Below are 23,529 nucleotides of genomic sequence, written 5' to 3'. Positions count from 1 at the left end.
AGCCTCTGCCTTCGGCTCAGGTCATGGTCTTGGAGTCCTGGGATCGAACCCCACATCAGGCTGTCTGCTCGGCGGGGAGTCTGCTTCCCCCTCTCTCTCTGCCTGCCTCTCTGCCTACTTGTGATGTCTCTCTCTCTGTGTCAAATAAATAAAATCTTAAAAAACAACAACAACAACAACAACAACAAAACCATACTTTATGAACTACTTAAAAGTAGTTGAAAAGTAGACAAAATTAATGTATGGTGATAAAGATTAGAATGATTGCTACTCTGGGGGATTTAATCTGGAGTTTAGGTGCTCGAAATTACCTATTACATGTGTATGTATGTGTGTAAAAAGTCATTCACTGAATGGTACGCTAAAGATTAGAGCATGTAATACATTCCTCAGGAAAGGGAGAGGGAGAAGGAGAGAGAGAAAGAGGGAGCGGGAGAGAGAGAAAGAGGGAGCGAGAGAGAGAGAAGAGAGGGTGTGTGTGTGTGGTGGGGAAGAATAGATGTCTAATTTTGCTCTAAGGTTTCTTTTGCTTTTCTTATTCCAACCTCCCTTATTGTTTCCAAAGACATTTGATGTTTCTTTAATTTTAAATTTGTGAACTTGACAAAGTGTTTGCAGTATTCTTCCATATCTGATTAATCTTGTTATATTCTTAATTCTTTTGAAAAGGTGTGGAATTTGATTTGTATATTTTGTTCTTTGTCAAAGATTGAACCATATTTACCATAAGTAGGGTAAAATCTGCCGGAAACAAAACAGTTTGATACTGTTAACACGTCATTGCTGGCATTCCTTTTGTATCTTACCCTCTCAAAATGTCATTATAAAGTGAGATTTATTTTCAGGTATGTACACTTTCTGGATGTGAGTGATGTTTCATTACCTGACATAAATACAGACACTGTGGTCTGTAATTCTCAACATCCCTGCTTAGTCACTTAAGCTGAGGTGAAGCCATCTTGCTTGCCTTTATATTTTCCTCACGAGAGTGGAATTCAGATTTTTAGATAATAAATTTATCAGTTGCCTTTTTTTTTTTCAATTGCAGCCTTTAAAAAACCATGTTTCTCTGCATTCTTTGTGTTCAGCAGTTTATCCTTCACTTTTTTACTTTCACTATTTATACATCATCAGAACATGGGTATGATTCAGATTCAGGTTACATAGAACCAAAGAGAAATGTTTTGAACCCAAATTGGAAAGCATAGCTAAATATTTGGATTCAGCCTGGAGTCTCAAATAAATACATAAGGTAACATTGTTAAGAAGAAAAGAGGCTCTTAAGGCCCCTGGAGAATACTTATACCTCTATGGTCTCCAATGATTATGTTTAAACAGAATATAAATCTTTGAGTCTTATATGATTCCCTGTATTTTCTTAGAACATTGCTATTTATTTTGTAAGAGAGGGATCTTGACTTGTAGAGTACCATGGGATTTCTTAATCTATCCCTGGTCATCACTATTTGACACCATCATGATGTTTTGATAAATTCTTTGATCCTAGGTCTTTATTACAGCTTGTTGAGGTGAGTTCTTAGAATCATCTGAAATAAAAATACTAAGGTCAGAAAGATTATTTTCTTTTGTTAAGCAGCAAATGCTATTGTTTCACTGGATGCTCAGATGCCCTTGAGTCCACCTTTAACCCCAGGGAGTCTGAAATCCCAGGAAGGGGAAAGGGGACTCTTCTAGTAGGCCCTTAGCCAAAGACTGATTTTGGTAGAGTATGACTGCCCACCTCCCTTGCCTCAGGCTGGGGCAATTCTGAAATGCAGTACTCCCGAGTTCCTCAGTTGCAGGCCACAAGTACTCTTCTGGGACATCGTCTACAAATGTTCCCCTCATTAGTGTCTTTCCTTTCTCTGTCTTGTATCCTCTCTCCCCCCACTTTCCTTAGTGATCTCTCCTGTGATTCTTTCCTTAATATATCATTAGGAAAAGAATCTTCTTAAACTCTGCTTTTGGGCAACTTGACCTAGGACAAACTATATGCCACATAACGATTAACTTCTTTCAGCCCATGTTCATAATAAGTTTTTAAAGAGAATTTATTCCTCTTTAGCAAAAGTTTGCAATATTTGTAAGACCATATAAGTATCGACACTAGAGATATTATTTACACTGATTCCTTTCTACCATGGCTGCTGTTTTACATACTGAAGAATAAGACTACTGACTTCCTTTGGACTATAATCAGTGAACTTACATTCTTCAGGGAAAAAAAAGTCAGCCTGAATATACCTCTTAATTTGCTTTTTTTCGATAGCGTACTCTTCCCACTTTGAAAAGCAGGAAGTCTTGCTTCTGAAACTTTAGAAATAATACATGAAATGTTAATTTTTATGCCTTTTTTGATATGACGGCTTTTTCATGTGAAAATAGTTGACTGCTATTGAAAATGACACAATAGCAGTTGTTGTTTATAATGTTCCTTAGTGAAGACAAGTGCTGAGAGCTGGAGTTTCTCCACACAAAGCAGCCAGCTGGGGGCAGAGAAGCTTGCCACAGTGTTGGAGGGCAGAGCTGGTTCACGGGCGCAGTCCACTGTCGCTGAGGAATCTCCCAGAGGATGACTGCCACTGGGCCACCTATATACCCAGTCTCCGGGGAGATGCAACATAAGAGTGTAACCAAGAACGAATGTGAGTTCACTCCTTGGTGAGGTAGAGGGAGAGACTACACCAGGTGGAGTTGTCACACAAAATGATCTTTATTAGAAGCAAATAAGGAAGTCATGGGGATAGATTTCCAAAGCTGTGACTTTCCAGACAATACAGCTGGGGAGGTTTTAAGCTAATACATTTTCATGGAAGGGCTCGACAAAGGGTGAATTCAGTATAGAATTGGGGCAGAAGTCATCCTTCATAGTCAAAGTCCACGTCCTCCTTGATTGAAGTCATGAAGACCAGCAAGCATAGGATCCTCAGTTTTATGGCTCCAATTTGGTGTCTGAGGGTTCACCGGGATTTGAATCCTGCAAAAAGCATCTACAGTGTGTGTGTTAGGTCCATCGTTGCTTTTGAAAAATCGCTGGGAGTTTTACCCCTGATTTACTGTGTCTGACAGGGTTAGGCTATCTCCTGGCCTGCTAGGTTTTTGCATTCTGTTTATTTCTGGAGATTCCTTAATAGGTTTTTGCATTCCATTGTAATTCTAGCACCTCTTGGGAAGTTCTCCAAGTGGTCTGCCAGGGCCAGGGGGACATAGGTCACAAAAATATCTGGGGGCCTAAAATGACTTATTGTGTGTCATGAAATCTAGGTCTCCTCTTTCTTATCCTCTTCCTTTTCCTGGGGACCCCTAACAAGAGTCTCCTCAATCTGGAAGAGACACGGGCTGCAGCTTCTCTTTTGGTCTTGCAGTGTCCCTGCAGCACCCTCTGTTGACAAAGCCTGACATTGTGCCAGCTGGCCCTGGGAAATGTTTTGAGTCCAGCTTCAACACCACAGAGGCGAGAAGAGTAGGTTTGAACTGACGGGATAAATTGATGACCCCACACACAATTCTTAAAGCAAATATTCAGTTTTGTTTCGGTGATGAGCTCTGTTTCAAAAAGCATAGAGCTGCTCTCTAAATTTTGTTTTCAGTATAAAAGTAAGGTTACTAAGTTATATAGAAATAGCAGTGTATTTTTAAAAATAAGGGTCTTTTAACCTATTACGAAGGTTAATGCTTGATAATTTGAACACTCCTTTCTTTATATTGTTTACTGCTTATTTTTATTTTTACAGAACAGTCTCCTTCAGTTTTTTATGACTAAGAGGAGATGTAAAGTAAGTGTATATATTAAACTCAGGTCTTAGCTTGGCTTTCAGAGTTGGTTCAATTCATTCCCCCAATCAAAAAAGAAATGGTAATCTGGGGAGCACATACCAGTCATGCTCTTTGCTTCTTTTTCACAGAAGGGATATTTTAAAATCTTTCTTTTTATCCTTGATGGAGTCATAAAGCTAAATGTGGTATTGTATACTGCAGGGTATCAGCTTCTGATTTTACATGTGGAATGCTTCAGAACTGAATGACTTAGCAGAAGTCACAGAGCTTGCTTGTGACCGAATCCACACATGCCATAATTTAGGCACGCAGGTACTTGGGATTGCAACTCTTTCTGTGAAGTTAGATTGTGCAGGTACCAGTGTGGTTTAGATATTGATGCACAATAAGTCGCCTCAATATTTAGCAACTTGAAACAATAAGCATTTAGTTAGATCATGATTTTACAGTTTGTCAGTTTAGGTGAGGCATAGGTAGGTGGTTCTTCTGGTTTTGACTGGGCTCTGTCACCCGTGTCCTTCTCTGGTTGGGTCGGCAGCTTTGCTGATCTCATCCGGGCTTATCTGTGGGCATCAGCTTTGACAAGTAGGTCGACTTGGGATCATTATTCTGCCTACCACAGATGGCTAGCCGTCCAGGATCTCCTGTGAAATATTAGCATTTCCCCACTCTTTATCTCTTGCCATCAGGGCGTATTGCTTGTCTAGGCTAGTTTTGTGGAGGAAAAAATGGGAACGATACAGACCGAATACACTGGAGTAGGAATTTATAGCAGATGTTGTAGGTATACCCTACACCCCCTTGACTTACTCCAGATATCATCTACAGACATAACAAAGGAAAATTGAAGCCCATTTTGCAAGTAAGGGTGGTGTCAGGAACAGAAGGATTAGTTTAAAATACTTTGTTTCAGAGGTGTGTCTCCTGAACAAGAACAGGATCCAGGGAAAGGATTTATAGCCGTGATTTTGCACGAAGATGGTACAGGCAAATAGAGGAGGTAAAGTCTGAAGAAATCTTAAAGGAGTATGTGGGGGGTAGGCATGAGGAGGCTTTTAGAGTTCATGGGAGTGAGTGATGGAGAAGAAGCTGCTCCAAGAGTGGCAGTCTGAGTTTGTGGGCATAGAAGGAACTGTTCTACAGGTAAATGGAGATGTAGACTATATTACCTCCATTCATATGAATGTATGAATCCTGATTGGTTCTCTGATTCACCATCTGTCATGTTTAATTTGTTTTCTTATAGGACTTTCAAGGTTTATCTGCAGTTGTAGCGTGGCTGGAGATATATAGTTTTCTTCATACAAACTTTCTGGCATAGATTTTCTTTCACATTTACCTGTGGCTTAACCATTGGTTTTGGTGACACTCAAGTGAGTGACCATTTCTTCCTGCCAGTTTATGAACTAGAATGAATGGTTTGTAAGAAGCCTAAAATCTTTTTTTTTTTTTTAAATATACTAATAGCTGTATTTCACCTTCTTTACCTGTGGGATGCCTTTAATTTTTCACACTGGTGTAGGAATGGCACATAATTGCCAAGAGAAAGCCAAGCTTATTTGATACTGTTGTTTGAGAGCAAATAAAACCCAAGTATTGGAAAAAGAAAAACTGGGAATTTGATTAAGAAGTGGAGGGCTTTAAGTGACACTTGAGTGCCTTGGGCTGGAGTTTCAAAAAGTTGGCAAGGGAATTGAATCCCCCAAGTGCTCAGGCTTATGACGGCAGGAATAAAGCTATTTTTGTCCTCTAGGCAACAACCTTACTCTGCCAAATTTCCCAAGACTCATACAATGAGAGCATCCATCCCAAAATGATTAATGCAAATTTAGTAATTGTGCACATGGATCATTTCTCTGTCACCCATTTTATCCATAAAATGCGCCTTTCTCTCTATGCACGCATTGCTCATGTTTTGTGCCATTCACCTGTTGCTGGGGGCATGGAACAAATTACTTCTTTGTGTGAGGCTGCGGGAAGAAGAAATTATCACATTTGTGGCTGGCACCCACTATTAAGCCAAGCATGTAATTATTTGAATCAGAATGATCATACGCACAGAGTCAGATTTATCTTGGCTACCACAAGGAGAGCATATGAGGTGTGATCCACAGCTGGACAATTTTCTGAAGGGGAGATAGTGGAGAGGATATGGGTCTCTGTTAAAGAAGATACATTTTTGGCAGCAAAGGCAAATTTCAGTAGAAGCCAATGAGACCTCAGGGGTTCTGGCTTTTGTAAAATTTTAAGTGCAGTGCGTACCAGTGGAAGGGTTTGAGCTGAGAGCCCTGGGGAAGTTAATCAGCAAAAGACGTATCGTGTTGCCAGTCTCACAGTGTGGACTCCCCCAAGCACTTCACACCAGACCCTCAAACTTAATCAACCAACATAGCTCAGAGGAGTAAACTAGAAAGCCCCTCAGGCTTGTGATAGCCCTTTCAAGTTTCCAGGAAGCATTGATGCCTGCCTAATAGGGCCTTTCTGGAAACTACTAGCTCCTGTTCTGAGGGCACCAATCAACCTGCAGCTGTGTTGAGTTAGGGCTTTAAATTGACAGGGGAAGGTGGAGAAGCCATGGTGAAGTAGGGGTCTCCTCCACAGAAGCCATTTGCTGGTTAAACATCCCACTGCTTGCTGACACTCCCAGTTACTAATTTGAGCAGCTGTATGCTTACTCTACATTCTGCTGCTGTGGGATAACAAAGTGTCCACTCTATTTTTCTCCTATACCGCAGGCTGTCAAGCAGATTTCCTGAAACAAACAAAATCTTTTCTGTGCTAATAAATGGGGGTGGATTAAAAATGGATGAATTTTCCATATGAAGATTGGAAGGACCCTGTACAAATAGTACATGGCTACTTACGAGTGCCACCATGTGAGGCAGAGAGAACTCAGTGACCTCATGCATCCCTTTCTCAAATGCCTGGCAGTTACAGTTTTTGAAGAGTAGCTGCTTTGAAACCCCACTTTTGAGAGTGCTTGACTGTCTTTCTCTTCTTTTTACTTCAGGATGAATTGGGAAAATAATAATAACAAATCCAATAAAATACACCATACAAAAATAGAAGGTTTTAGTCAGTAGGATTGTAGAGAAACTTTGCCGAGAGCATTGAAATGGACAAAACACAAAGATTACTGAGTGTCCTGGGTAGTACACCTTTCCTGGTTATATGATTTTTGTCTGGTGCCACCCTATTCCTCCTCTTTGTTAATAACGTAAATAGTTCTTGTCTATAGAAATGAAAATGAGTTTGGTCCAGTAAAATGCAACTGATTATTACCCTGTGCCTATTTATCAGATTTAGATCTATTTGCAAATTTGCTTCAGCATTCTTGATTGCCTATGTATGTGTGAGTTGTTTGAATTCTTCCTTGAACTACTAGTAACATCCTATGGTATTCTTATTAATGATTTAATAAAATATTTGGCACATATTCTTTTTATATTTCCCTGTGAGTTATGATGTTAATTTAAAAAAAATATATTCCTCATTAGCATCAATTCAGAGCATTTTTAAAAAAATTAATACTGAGGAAAAGTATGTTTTTTAAAATGTTCTCCAGGGGCGCCTGTATGGCTCAGTGGATTAAAGCCTCTGCCTTCAGCTCAGGTCATGATCTCGGGGTCCTGGGATCTAGCCTTGCATTGGGCTCTCTGCTCAGCAGGGAGCTTGCCTCCCCCTCTCTCTGTCTCTGCCTCCCTCTCTGCCTACTTGTGATCTCTATCAAATAAATAAATAAAATTTTTAAGAAAAAAAAAATGTTCTCCAAAGGGAATGCCACTCTACCCCATGGGAGAAAATGAACAACAAATAACTCTGGTGGGTGACTTGAAAATGCCAAATGCCCATTAATGGAACAAAGCTATCAAGCTGTCTTTAATAGAAAAATGAGATACTGCAGTGTGTTATGTTTAGCATCAGTCTGATCTTAATGCTTAATCAAATGAACACTCAGTAAATGGAAGCTTGGTTTTCTTTTGTTGTTTGTTTTTGTACAGAATCAAAATAATGTCTTTGCTGAATCTCTTTTAGATTGAGGGTATAGATTTGGACATGGAGGTTAAAACCTTTGGGTAGCCAAGATACAGGATCAGATTGTTTTTCCCTTTTGTCCTTCAGGATGTAAGAAGTAGCTTAGACAAGAAACTCCATGATTGCTTCTAATCAAATCTATTTGTTTCCATTGATGCAGCTTCACTATTATGAATATTGTAATAGAACAAAAGAAAAACAAATGAATTTAGGAGATCATTGACTTAGTTTTTTAGAATATGTCTGCTTCATTGTAGCTTACATATTTTCCAGGACCTGTTTTTGTCTGAGGGCCAAGGAAAGGCCTGAGATCAGCTAATGCATCCTAGATCATATTTTTGAAGTTTGTATAGTACCAGAGTATTTATTTGAGATTTATGTTGAATGCTTCAACTTATGTCATGAGTACTTGGGAACCTGGCTTCCCCTGAAGGCTTTTCTCCTTTTCTCTTGGCAGACCCTCCCCAACCCTGACTTATTAAATATAATATCTCATAATAAGCCAGGATGAAACATGCCAGGACAAAATTAGCTTTTTTTTTTTTTCCTGTCATGTCATGTTCTAATATGAGAAGTTAATGGGATGACTCGAACTTGCATTTTAACACCTGATGGGTAACTATTCAAAACCTCATTTTTTGAGATGTTTGATGAAATTTGGGTTTGAAGGTAATACCTTTTCACAAGTCACTGGCTATATAAGGAAGTATACCAGAATATAATATAACCTTACTATTTGGCATTGGTCATTCCTTCTGACTTTGTATAGATATGTGGTGAGTGAGGGGATACAAAGAAAAGATCACTGGTTAGAATTGTATCTCTAAAAGAAACAATCAGAGCTAGCCTGTTATCTATGTGATGGTTTCATTTGTCATGTTAAACTTTTCATGCCTTAAGTTCAGGAAAATTCTCTTTAATCAAACTGTAGCATTTAGCACTTCTTCTTCTTCTTCTTTTTTTTTTTTTTTGAAGTAGGCACCATGTCCAGCTTAGAGCCAAACACGGGGCTTGAACTCACAGCCCCACAACCCTGAGATCAAGAACTAAGCTGACATCAAGAGTCAGATACTTAACTGACTGAGCCAACCAGGCACCCAGTATTCAAGCATTTTAGGGTTATAACCTAAAGTTAATTTACAACCTCTCTACCTTTAAACCTTTATAAACACTGTACTTCAGTGAAACAGACTACAGACTTCTTCCTCATCCTAGAACAGGTAGAATGCTTTGCTTTGCAAAAGCCTTGGCCGCCTCCTATGTTTGTGTAGAGATGTTAACTGACCTCTAGTCCAGTTCTCTTAACCTCTCTGTGGTAAAGGACAAGTTTTTTTGAAAGCTCCTATTGGGTCACATTCCAAAATTGCAATATAAAAAAATTACTAGGCATATGATATAACTATAAAAGGCTTATCAACTATAAGGCTTAATTTGTTGTTATTATATTCAAAACACATTTTCAAATGGCTGTAAAAATTTCTAAACCCTTTGAATCTCTGTACTTTTGCCTTCACAAATCAGTAATAAACAATTCAATGACTAGAGGCATTGGCATAATTTCTCTCACAAATGCTATCTGCTCCCAATTGTTTTTTCTGTATCTCTCTAAATAAAAGTGATCTAACCTTTACTGAAAAGTAGCGGTTCAGTGTTGTTATACTTCTTATAATAATTGACTTAATAGTATTAGAGTTCTTGAATAATTACTGTTTCCCTTTGAGGAAAACTTCAGCTCTAAATGTTCAAGTAAATATTTGTTGAATTGCAATTTTCTTAAATCTGTTGTTGGAAATAGGTTTTACGATTGATGTTTAATGCCTATTCCCCTCTTTTCTGCAACAATTAATTATAATAGAGGGGAAAAAAAGCATACATCAAAGTCATTGTTTTTGAAATACCTTCTGCAAGGATGATTCCCAGCAAATCAGACCTAAGAATTTGAGTATCTGTTATGATTGACAGTATTTCCAAGTTTATTGACCTTGTGCGTCGGGCCTGCTTTGCCTACCCATTTTACTTTGAGCTTAGGCCAATATGGCTTTTACTTTTTTTCTTTCTTTTTTTTAAAGATTTTATCTCTCTGTTTATTTAGAGAGAGCGTGCATATGCAAGGGGGGGAGGGGCAGAGAAAGAGAGAGAGAGAGAGAGGGAGAATCTCAAGCAGTGTCTCGCTGAGCTCAGAACCCAGTGCTCAGGGGCTTGGTCTCAGGACTCTGAAATCAGGACTGGAGCCAAATTAAGAGTCGGATACTTAACTGATTAAGCCGCCCAGGTGCCCCTGGCTTTTCCTTTCATTCATTAACTGTGATTTCACATTTCCCTCATCATCTTCCTTCATTTCTTCCTAATCTCATTACCTGTATTCAGTAAGTTGTCTGTCACTATGGATTTGCAGTTCTTACATCATCACCTGCCCTTCCATCTGTGTTGGCCATTACCTTGGTTCTGGGGATCATCAAAGCTAAGACTTAGGTTGGTCAATAGTCTTCATCTGTTTTTTGTCATTACATTATGTGTACTGGGCTTTGCCTTTCTTTGGAGCATCTTTCTTTGGCAATTTTTTTTTTTAATTACTGATGAGAGTTCCCAAATAAACTCAATACTAATAATCCTAGAAAGCCTAAATGAGTGGTAGAGACTGGGTGAGACCATTCAAGCATGAAGGGACTCAACTCCCTATACCAGGCTCACTGGTGTAAAGTTTCTTGTTTTCTTCTTTCCTTTTCTTTTCCTTTCTTTTTTCTTCCTTTCTTTTTTTTTTTTTTTTTTAGTAAGTGGAAAAAGCTCTCATGATTATGTAAGTTAATGGTAAAATTGATAAAATAAGGGTAGAAATGGTATGTAAATGCTCTCATGAGAAAATTTACTTTTTGATGTAAGACTTCTATAAATACTCTATAAGATTTATAGTAGCAATGGTCTATCTAGTTACAGAGTACTGAGTTTTAGAAAAAGTCAGTTCTCTCTCAATGTTAATGTTGAAAACTCTGAAATCACTGTACAAAGAGGCTTCAGATAGAAAATATTTCGTTCCTGGAGCAATTGCATGGGAGTAAATGGCACAATACTAATAATTTTGATAGTGATATTAGGTGTGAGAACTATGTATTGCCTGATTATTAAGTTAATTCACAAACCATGTAAGTTTCCTGCAAATTAAAAATCTTACAGCTTTGTAGACTGTAATTACTGGAAACTTTTTTTCAGTTTACGAATGCTACTTTTGAATCCAGCTGGTCTCATTTGCAGTATGTTTTGTGGAAGTTGTAGAACAGTACTGGGAAGGTGCCAAAGGTTATTTTACTGACAGCTATCAGTAAGCTATGTTAGCCTGGGGATGTCATTTTTCTTTCAAGAATAAGGTAAAGCTAATCAGATACCAAAGTCCATTATCTGATGAGAAGTAAACAAGTGACAATATCATAGCTGTCAAAATGAAGTATAGTCTTGTGAGAGGGTTGTCTAGGAAAATGAAGAAAAGTGAATATAAAAAAAATATCTGAAATGAAAAGAACTAGCTTTTTTCTTTGGACATAACAATGGGTCATATTTTGGGACATAATTATAGGAGGAACAATCTGGGAGTTGAAATATTGGAGTTAGAAAAATCAACTGCTAAGTTACTATGCCATTCTAAAATGGAAGTTGCAAATATGATTGAAATATTCATATTGGTCAAATAAGTAATAGGATTGAAACTTTGATTATCTTAATTTACAATATACTTGTTTCCTTGATCTTGAATTTTAAAATTTAAACTATATTTAAACAGAATATATGCCATCTTTATTAGGGAATAGGCCAGGCTGCTGTGAAAATATTTTAAAATGCAAGAACTTAGCAAGATAGGAATTTATCTCTCAAGGACCAGTTCCAAAGAATAGATAAAAAGCAGATAGATGGGCTCCATTGTACTTAGTTTAGCTTCCCAATGCACTGTCACCCAGGTGCTTTCCTCATTTGCATGGCCAAAACTGGCTGTAGTCCATCCCACAGCCTGTTGGAAAAGAGAAATATCAGGACACAAAATAAGCAATTTTGTTATAAGGAAATACCCAGGCAATTGCATGCCTGTTTTCTGCTCTTTTCATTGCATAAACGTAGCCACATGACCCCACTTTGTTGCAAGAGAGGCTGGGAGATGTAGTCCTAACCAGCTTCCTTTAAACCTTAATAGAACTAGGCAAAAGAGCAGGAAGGGGGGGGAGTAACTACTGGTGAATAATAATTAGTGTTTTTGTATTTGTTTTTTGGCTGTATATATACGTGATTAAAATTAAATATGATTTTAAATTGGAAAAAATAAATTCTCCATTCCTAGTCCTACTGCTAATTTTTTTTTTAAAAAGATCTGCTTATTTATTATTTTAGAAAGAGAGAGAGAATACGAGAGGGGAAGGAGAGTGGGAGAGAGAGAATCCCCAGCAAGTTCCATGCCCCACTGAGGTCTTGATCCCATGACCATGAGATCATGACCTGAGCCAAAACCAGGAGTCAGATGCTTAACCCCCTGAGCCACCAAGGTGCCCCAGTTCTACTGCTATTTTTTAGTGTGTGCTTTTCAGATACTTTTATACTAAAGGGGTTCAGAACATACCCACCCCGCAATATGCCCTCTGGCATATTGATTATTTTGAGGTGAAGGCACCTGACAAATAGCAGTTACAGGAAGGGCTCTCTAACCTCTTCCTTTCCACCTAAAAGCAGGTTATGAACTTTCCCATGAGAAGGGTGCCTCCTTTGTACCAGGAGGAGAACATTTTTACCATCAGGGATTGAGAGTGACCGCAAAATGAATGTGTTCAAACAAACCTATTGAAATAACCCTTGAATTCCATTAGCTTCCCCCATATATTTCCTTACGACTCTACCATAATTTACTGCCCCTGGCTGAAGCCACTATGTCTTGTCACTTTCTCATGATTTATTTTTTGTTTCCAAGGCATATTAATTTTGGGGTCCTAATGGTTCTTTTAGGTCTACATTTTCCTTTTGAAGACTCTCATGTGCACATAAAAATATTAAGTAAGTTGTATATGTTTTCTCCTATTAGTCTATCTTAGGTCAGTTTAATTTTTAAGCCCAGCTTTATAGAACCTAAGAAGGTAGAATTTTTTTCCTTCTCTACAATATTCATGGAAAAAGATACAGATTATAGCATTCCCCCAACCCCCCCTTTTTTTTTCCAATTTATTTATTTTCAGAAAAACATCATTCATTATTTTTTCACCACACCCAGTGCTCCATGCAAGCCGTGCCCCCTATAATACCCACCACCTGGTACCCCAACCTCCCACCCCCCTGCCACTTCAAACCCCTCAGACTGTTTTTCAGAGTCCATAGTCTCTCATGGTTCACCTCCCCTTCCAATTTACCCAAATTCCCTACTCCTCTCTAACGCCCCTTGTCCTCCATGCTATTTGTTATGCTCCACAAATAAGTGAAACCATATGATAATTGACTCTCTCTGCTTGACTTATTTCACTCAGCATAATCTCTTCCACCCCCTTTTAAAGTATAGTTTACACATAGTTATACATTTTGTTACTTAATGCATCTTTGAAATATTTCCATATTAGCACATGCATATGTTCTTTTTCTCTCTTTCATCGCTATACAGTGTCCAGTTGTATGAATGAACTATGACTTTGAACTACTTTTGGATATTTTGATATCATCAAGGTATTTTTCTTCTTCTTTCTCTTTCATGACCATTCTACAATGAACTTTACTGAATACAGTGGATCTTTATTGAATATAATATATATTTCATAAAATATACCCATTCTAAGCATATAGTTTGATGAGTTTTAGTAATACATACAGTCATGAAAAGATGATGACAATCTAAGTTTAGAGTACTTGTTTCGTATCTAAAAAGGTCCTTTATGCCTCTTTGCAGTCGGTTTCTGCTTCCACCCAGCTCAGAGCAACTACTTATCTGTTTTCTGCTGCTGGAGATTTTACTTTTCGAGAAGGCTCACGTGAATAGAATCATGTTGCATAATTATTGGTTTTTTTTTCTGGCTTTTTTCATTTAGTGTTATTATTATGTAAAAAAGTTATTTTAAAATAATTTTATATTTCCAGAAAGGCTACAAAACAGTATAGAATTTACATAGCTTTCTTTTCTGTTAACAGCTTACACCTCATAGTCCAGTTATCAAAACCATAAAATCATTAGCACAGCAATGTTTTAATTTCACATGTATTGTAGAAAGAACCAAACCTAAGTCACCACTCAGATGTATTTATGTCAGTAATTATAGTGTATGATCTTATAGAGATTATTTTAATAAATTGTTTTATTTATTAAATTAATTATTTGATTGTTTCATAAATTGTTCTAATAGTAGAATAATAAGTAGAACACTAATTTATTGATTCAACTTGCTATTTTTTTCTGCCAATATCACACTTGGTCTTGAAACATAATATACATAATTTTTGAAGGGGTTGAAGAGATTCTCAGCTAACAGCAGTACTCATTTTGACTAAAAAGGATGAGTTAATTCCAGATTCTTCCAGTCTAGCTCAGCAGTATATAACAATCTATTCTCCTGAGAAAAACTTTGCAGTTAGGGAAGAAACAGAATAATTTTCCCTGTCACTAAACTTCCCAGATGACTCAGATACCTAGATACCATGTAGGTATACCTTTGGTTACTGATCTGTAGATTGGCAAATCAGGCTGGCTGGTGTACTAATCAGCATAATTATTTTGAAATTAGTTCATGCTATTTTGTGTATTATTACTTCCTTTTTATAGTTAGTTGTATTTTATTATATGGATATACCATATTTTTTTCAATATAATAGGTAATAAAGAACAAAAATTATCTAAAATCTTTTTATCAAGGAATAACAATCACTAACATTTTCAAGTATAACCTTGAGATAGTTTTCTGTGTTTACATACCCACTTATGAATTACCCTTCCCCCTGAACAAAATCATATATACAGCTTTTGTAACTTGCTTATTCACTCAGTAATCTTTCATGAACATTTTCCTATTTAAATAAGTTTAGGCCTTTCTTATATTTTAAATATTTAACAGGTTTTATATAATTATTATCTATTAATTATTATTTTAAAAAATGCCATGATTAAGATCTTTGTAAATGTAATATTACAATGCTTCCAGAGAAATGCCTTAACATTAATTATTGATTCATGTTTATAGCTGTGTCTGCTAGGCTGTATTTGGTATTGAAAAACAGAAGTCTTATTATTGGCTACTGGGAATCTGAAGCTCATGATAATATTGAAATACTGATCTATCACTATCATTTGCCTATTTTTATTAATAGCTATTATAGCTATTAATGTACATGAAGAAGAAACAAAAGGTGTTCACTCATGTACACAAGTACAAAAGCTCACACCCATATCCACCCACCTGAAAAACCTTTATCACTAATTGAAATTCAGTTCTTTTATTTTTCCCATTTTAAGAAAATACATTCAGGCTCTTTAATTCTACTCCTGGTGAAGCATAGCTAGTGGAACAGTACATGAGCGAAGCCTGGGACAAGTCCCTTGGGCAAGAAGCTGCAGATATGTGGAACACCAAGAAACTAAGTCACTTCTCAGTCAGGGGCAATTACACTGACACCTAAGAAAAATAGCATTAGAGTCGCTTGACAGTTGGAATCGAGTAAAGGATTATCAAAAATGCTGTATGCCAGGTTCATGCCTAAGGCAGATGACCTGGTTGACAAGCTTGCCCAAGCTAACTATATTAATGCTTCAGATCAGTGTTAAGAGGAACTAGCAGCAGTTCTCCTTAACTAATCAAGTTAAAATTGTTGACAGATTTCGTGTCTGCTTTTCAGTTGCATAACTATTCATCAGGTGAGTAAGGTGAAGAGAAAAATTCATACAAATTGATTAGAATATGTGCATCTTTTTTCTCTTGGCACTGTAGGAATATGGGAGCTGCTTTCTTTAATTTTCTGGTTGTTTCTCTAGTAAGTCAAATTTTCCTACAACAGCTAATCTTTTTTTGTTTAAAAAGAAAAATAAAACTGCATGATGTATCTGTCAGTTCTGAGGATTGTGCTATGCAAGTTGTAAGCTTCAATCTGGGTCACATGTATTTTCTGTTAGGAAAGCATAGGGTTCAGAATTTGGAGAGTCAAGTACTATTAAAATGTGCTCAATATGAATATAAATTCTTAACCAATAGTTAAGCCTTGGGGTTTAAAATTGTGACTATCAATTAAATGCGTGTTTGACGTTGATTAGCCACCTTCTTTTTTCTCTGTGGCAAAGTATTTCAATCACATTTGTTCCTGAGAGTAATTGGATTTTTGAATAATCTACAAATTGCCTTACAAGCTGGTTTTCGAACCCCTAAAATCATGCACATGTCTGTACATGATTTTGCTGTATTAGGATTTGTCTTTACTTCCTGATTTCTTAGGGAAATAATAACTCTTGTCGGAAGGAAAAAAATTATATTCATGTTAATGTTTCACATATTCAAAATAAATGAAGTTAAATCAACTTAAATCACCCTAAAGTTTTTAGTTTAGAATAAAGATCTTCTCATTGGGTCAGTTCATATAGAAATAAAATTAGAAGTAGCTTGCATGATATTTTCTATTAGCAAGTGTGTCACATTTCTCTTTGGAAAGGATTTGGATTGGCTTTTATGAAAAACATAAAAACCTGCTTAAGTTTAATACCTGATTCTTACTTTTTCTCTATCTCAATACTGAAGATAAATTTGTGTGTGAATAATGACCTCTTTCTCCAAAGATGAGAAACAACTTTATCTACATCCAGTTGCTTCTACAGACTTTGTAGTCAGGTACTATAAACTCAAAAAACAAGATCTGACTTTGCTGCCCCCATTATACAGGGAGTAGTCTTGTCATTTTCCTTTTATCCACTAGGTGACATAATAGATGCAGCTTTTCAATGTCTGTGAAGGTGCAGGTGCCTGTGTAACATGTTTTTTAATGTTTAATCCTCTTAGTTATGTTTGTTAACTGACAGACTAAGTGTAAGTATGCTGATAGAACAGTGGCCCAAAAGGGTTTGTTCATGACTGCTCACTTAAGTATTTATGCTTTCCATCTTGGAAGTTATATGGAAACACAATGATTGATCAAGAAAATACTAGTTTTCGGGACGCCTGGGTGGCGTAGTTGGTTAAACGACTGCCTCTGGCTCAGGGCGTGATCCTGGAGTCCGGGGATCGAGTCCCACATCGGGCTCCCAGCTCCATGGGGAGTCTGCTTCTCCCTCTGACCTTCTCCTCCCTCATGCTCTCTCTCACTGTCTCTCTCTCTCAAATAAATAAAATAAAATCTTAAAAAAAAAAAAAAAGAAAATACTAGTTTTCATTTTGCTCTACGGTTTAACAGCTATTCACATGAGAAAAATAAAACCACAACTGATGTGGACTTAAAGTTTTGAGTTGAAAACCTGTTTTGCCAAATTTGGGTGGAACGTAAAGGGAAGATAGGTAAAGGCCAGCAAATGTTACCACAGATTCTGTTAGTGTTTTCTTGGAAATGGAAGTAAAAGCACTCTTAATCTCTTGCTACCCATAAAGCCCATTCTTAAAGATCAATGCAGTGTGATTGTGAAACACTTACTACTTTTTAGTATCACCTCTTATTTTGTTCATAGCTCAATATAGTTATGGTTCAAAGCAATCTTAAATAGTTGTGTTTTGAAATAACTGGAAAATGCTTGAGTCTGCCTTATCCCTGCTAATTAAATGGAAGTCCTCATGTGAGAAACAGCAAAGGAAAGGTAAAGGAACACTCCTCCGGCACATTTTCTCCATTTTCTGAAAGTCTTTACATTAAACTCCCTTTTAGAATATGGTCAGGTCAAATTTCTCATGTATTTCATATGCCAGTCAATTTGCTTTTGAGTTTGATTCTGAATGACCACAAAATAGAGCAATATAAACCTCTTTTTTGGAGGGGAGTGTCAGTTTGGCATGCATATCTACTTAATTTTTATGGTTCAGAGCTAAATATCCATGAAACCTCTGTCTATATATAGTGTTTCATCTTCATGCTGTTCAAGGAATGCATTTTTATTTCCACCTGTTTTTGAACCTTGTATAATCTGTGATGTATTACATCAATTACAAGGTAGTAGCACATTTTAATTAGACTTGACACTATGGTTTCTGGTAGTTATTAAATGTTATGATAATTATGGATAAAAAGTTGTTGCACATAAAGCAAAATCCTAAATAATAATAATAGTTAACATATATTAAAGGCTTAACTTGTATTAGGTATAGTACAGATGTCTGAGGATATTCTCCTTAGCCATTCCCTGAGGTATAATTCAGTGTGACTGTCATACTTTCCTTATTCATTTTCATAATTTTAAATATGATTTCCAGATGTGTGCCTCCAACCTGGAGCTCTCTCCTGAACTCTAAATTTCTGCACTCATCTCCATATTAGATGTCCTAACTGTTTATTTAGCACCTTAAAACTATATACCCATAATAGGGCTCTTATCTTTTCTCCAAAACCAGTTCTTTCCCTGATTCTCCATCTCCATTATTGGCAAATCCATTCTTTCTGGGGCTCAGGCCAATAATCTCAAGGTAACCTTGATTCTTCTTTTTCTCTCATACCCCAAATCCAATAACCAGTAAATCCCACTGACTACCTTCCAAATCCAACAACTCTACCATCCTCACTGTTACAGTGGTAGTGGAATGCCAGCAATGTCTCATGCTCATCTCTCATCCAGCTAATTGTGACAGCATCCTAATTTGTCCCTCTTGCCTCTCCTCTATTAAAATGTGTCACATTATGTTAAATCTGTCCATTCAAAATGCTTCATTGGTTTCTCTCTTCACAGATTAAAAGTCAAAATCCCTTGAATGGTTTACAGCATTCTAAACCACTTAGTTTACGTTCTCCAACCCATGTCTTTATCTCTCCTCTTTCCCTACTATGATTTTTCCCGATTGCTCTGTCTAGTCAAGCTGGCTTAGCTGTAGAGAACACCTGCTTTGCAGTAGTTGAATGAATGATCTATTTTATTTTGCCAGTGAAGAGACTTAAAAATTGTATCAACAATTTTCAAATCTTTGAAATGATTTTCTCATAACTATTATCAATTAAGAGAACCTGTTTATTTGCCTATGATTCAATTAGAGATTGGAGCATGTTGGAGGTGGGATTTAGCCATTCTATTGTGCTCCTTCTAGAATGTTGAAAGCCTAAGGCAAGATTTGTAGTTAAAAAGACTTGAACTTTCCTCTGTCTTGGCTGCCTATCACTCTATAAGGAAGAGATACATGCAGAGCAGATAGATACTGATGTGCAAGGGATGTTCTCGTATGGAAAATACATTTTAATCTTTACACTGAATATCATAGATGATGATGAGAGATGTGTGCACGGGATGGCAGATACAGGAATAGTCAAGTTGATGGAATAGAGAGACGAGGCCATCTAAGAGAGCAGATGTGGATTACCTAATTCACTTTTCACCTCTTGCTAGAAGTACTATGAAATAAAATTAACTTTCTTCCTTGATGTGAGGGAGATCTTTAGCTAGCAGTCATACAAAGAAGGACATTGGATTGTCATTTGGTTTTGTGCGTGTGTGTACATGTGCATGTTTGTTTAAGAAAACTTTAGCACTGTGCAAATCTCTATTACTGATATTTTTGTATTTATTATATTCTTTACTCATTATAATTAACTTCCTTATTCTTTTTCTGTATTTCTTTTTTAATGTACACATTTATTTACTTTTCAGTAAGTTTAAATCCTTGATGAGTACAGCATCACATGGATTCTGTGGCCAGTGGTGTTAGCAGGAAAATTGCTTCAGTATTTGGCAAGAACCATGCTACTATTTCCATGAGAGTGAGTTACTGTTCCTCAAATTACTCTGGTTTTGTTTGGTTTGCCTCCAGGAGTCACTGTGTTGTTCTTTGCTTTGTATACATAAGCATATCTCTTGCCTAGATAGAATTCAGTTTCATCTCAAGCATAAACACCTTCAATTTTAAGAGCTATGTGCTCCCTCTGGTTCCAGATACCCTACTTGTAGCCAGCAAATGTGGCCTTGGACCACAGTCTTCTAGACATATTTGTCTTGTTCCCAGCAGGCCTTGATAGGCTCCAAGATGGAGGAAAGAGAAACAGCGATTTTCTGTATTTCTTTGAAATATATTTATTTAGTGGTGACATACATCTAAGTGGTAAATTAAAAAAACTTGGAATTAATTTTGATTTTCCTATGAAATAAATAAAACTGATATAAATAAAACTGATATAGCTAAAAAGCTTAAAGGGAAGAAATAAAGCTTTAATCTTTGGGGGGAATTTAAAGTAATTTTATATTTTTAATGTATTTAATACTATAAACAATGAATTATAACTGAAAACATTTATTTAAAATCATCAAGACATACAAATGGCTATCAGACACATGAAAAAATGCTCATCATCATTAGCCCTCAGAGAGATTCAAATTAAAACCACATTGAGATATCACCTTACACCAGTTAGAATGGCCAAAATTAACAAAACAGGAAACAACATGTGTTGGAGAGGATGTGGAGAAAGGGGAACCCTCTTCCACTGTTGGTGGGAATGCAAGTTGGTGCAGCCTCTTTGGAGAACAGTGTGGAGATTCCTCAAGAAATTAAAAATAGAGCTTCCCTATGACCCTGCAATTGCACTCCTAGGTATTTACCCCAAAGATACAGATGTCATGAAAAGAAGGGCCATCTGTACCCCAATGTTTCTAGCAGCAATGGCCATGGTCACCAAACTATGGAAAGAACCAAGATGCCCTTCAACAGACGAATGAATAAGGAAGATGTGGTCCATATACACTATGGAGTATTATGCCTCCATCAGAAAGGATGAATACCCAACTTTTGTAGCAACATGGACGGGACTGGAAGAGATTATGCTGAGTGAAATAAGTCAAGCAGAGAGAGTCAATTACCATATGGTTTCACTTATTTGTGGAGCATAACAAATAGCATGGAGGACAAGGGGTATTAGAGAGGAGAAGGGAGTTGGGGTAAATTGGAAGGGGAGGTGAACCACGAGAGACTATGGACTCTGAAAAACAATCTGAGGGGTTGGAAGTGGTGGGGGGGTGGGAGGTTGGGTTACCAGGTGGTAGGTATTATAGAGGGCACGGCTTGCATGGAGCACTGGGTGTGGTGAAAAAATAATGAATACTGTTTTTCTGAAAATAAATAAATTGAAAAAAAAAGATAAAATAAAATCATGCCTTAATTAACAGAGTATGTTTTCTGAAAATGTTCAACTTTTTGTTTTCCCTTCTGATAGCTAGCTTAGTTTTACTATATTCAAAGCTCTCTACCATACCCATAAAACAGAGTGGGCAGAAAAAAGGATTTACTTAAACAGTGATGAGGAGATATAAGCTAATAATGAAAGGAGTTATGTCTTATTTCTCATTTCTACAATACTCCACTGAACTTTGCTTTAGGGTAGATATGTAGGTAGAAGAATATCTATATTCATTGTGATTATTATAACCACTGTATTTAGTGTATATTTATTTTGGAATTTGCACACACATATATATACACACATATACATGTATCTATCTTGTATATAGAATATGTTTTCATGTTTAATCATATTGGTATCACGTACCTCAAAAGCAAATAGATAAATAACTGATGTATTTTGAGGTCTTACAATTTAATAAAAAACCTGGATATGCAGGAAAAAAATAGTAAATACAGATTTGATAATTAATGCCTTTTTTTAAATAATAGAGGAACCAATAACCCAGCTACCTAAATTTCAAAGTTAATTGTTGAAATAAAGTGTTTCAGACATTTAGGTGTACCTCATTCTTCATGGGAGAGAAAAAATTAAATTAAAAAAATAAAGTTTTAAAAATTCAAGTGAATATTGATATGTATAAGTAATATCTTTGTATAACCTCACTTTTGATGAAAGTGGACATATTTTTAATGATTTACATTATAATTATTTCAAACATATTTCGATTATACCTTGCTAGTAGCCATTAGGAGTTTTTTTCCTGGCTTTCCTTCAAGTAAAATGTAATTTTTATCAATGCAATAAATCATTTTTAAGGCAATTAATTCTTTTGCATTTTTGTGGCTGCTAGAGAAATCTTATTTGAGCAGAATGTCAGCCAATTCACAACAATATTCATAATTTTCTTGGGACATGAGTTATAGATATGGGCTTACCTAAAATGAATGTATGGTGTCTCGTGATAGCTGGGTAGTATCTCCACTGGAACCTGTGTTTACTAAGTAAGCTGTTATTTGAAATAACATTTCCTCGTTATCTCAGGATAACACTGTAAATTATATGTATTATTCGGAATACTAAACAAATATTTTCAGGAGCTCATCAAGCACCTGACTTGCAGCTCTGAAATTGTCCCAGTGTTACTCGGAGAACAAATCCTGTTTGTGTATATATTATGAAATTAGACTATGCCAAGCCCAGAAGGCAGATACAATCATTCTTTGAACTGTACAATAAATCCTGCTGCTCTGGAAAGTTTGAAAGCCTATTTGCATATGGCAGAGGTAATGAAATGCATCTTAATAGACTTAAACATGCAGCTTTAATAAGTATCAACCAAATATAACCATTTCCTGGGTGTGATCAGATAGGCTCCTAACATTCAGTTTTATTTCTTTAGTTCTTTCTTGTTTATTTTTCCTATTTGTGCAGCAGCAAATATGAAGCATTAGATTTGTCGATGGATTGAGCTTCAAAATTATTATCTTGTGAAAATAAACAAGAGTTGCTTGTTTAGTGAGCAAATACATGCTTAATAAAAGATATATTATGCTAAGCTTTTTAGAAGGTCTGCTGCTGGTCTGATAAGTGAAAATACCCCTTTCCCCAAGTCTCTGTAATCTCAGAAACAAAAAATGAAATGGAATCTGTGTTCCAAGGGGGTTTGCATGATTACCTATAATTACAGAAAGTTCCTCTTGCCTTAACAACTCTATCTATGGATCGACATCTGTGCTTGAAAAGTTTTTCTTTTAACAGAAGTTGACATTGGGAAATATGTATTTTCTTCTTTGAGTTTTTCTGAAGAGATTTAGAACTTCAGTTAGAACCACTGAGAAAATACTCTTTCTCCACAGCAGATGAAGGGCAATTTGAAAATTAGTATTCTGGGCTCACTCATCCTATTCCAGTTGGAAACCTTTATCCAAACAGGAAGAAATCCTGCCCCCACTTCAGAAATGGAGCTAACAGAAGGTTTAACTTAGAAGCTTTGTATGCCTATTTGTTCTAAATATTGCTTAAAAAGCCTAAACACAATGGCATAGATAAAAATAAACATCTTTTATAGTAACAAGAACATCATGTTCATCACACCTGGATTCATTCTCATCACAGCTGATGTGTAGAGGAATGATTAGAAATCATATAGACACTGATGAGGAGTGAGAGGAAGTTATTTAAAATTCTGCTGCACCTTGTGCTCAAAATATCTCCATCGGCATATAGTCACTCTTGTAAACAATTTAGGAAACCATGTTTTCTTTATACTGAAAAAGCTTAATTTTATGAATATTTTAGATACATTTAGCCAGACTGAAATTTTTAAAGAACCACAAGCATAACATTTCCTTCTCTATTTCCTAACAGGTGTAACAGAAAAAAAGCCAATGAAAAACAAAAGATCAAATGTTTCCTAGAAAGTGTAGCTTTTTC

The 23,529-nt window shown here is 36.4% G+C and overlaps 1 pseudogene; it reads right to left on the bottom strand.

The window, feature by feature from the left end:
• Positions 1–19,575: 19,575 nt before the first annotated feature.
• Positions 19,576–19,905, bottom strand: LOC122910365 (annotated as a pseudogene).
• Between the last annotated feature and the right edge of the window lie 3,624 nt (positions 19,906–23,529).

This window comes from Neovison vison, chromosome 6, assembly GCF_020171115.1.
Source record: "Neovison vison isolate M4711 chromosome 6, ASM_NN_V1, whole genome shotgun sequence".
NCBI classification, from domain to species: domain Eukaryota; kingdom Metazoa; phylum Chordata; class Mammalia; order Carnivora; family Mustelidae; genus Neogale; species Neogale vison.
Note: the sequence above shows the minus strand (reverse complement) of the source record. Positions and strands in the feature narration are given on the sequence as shown.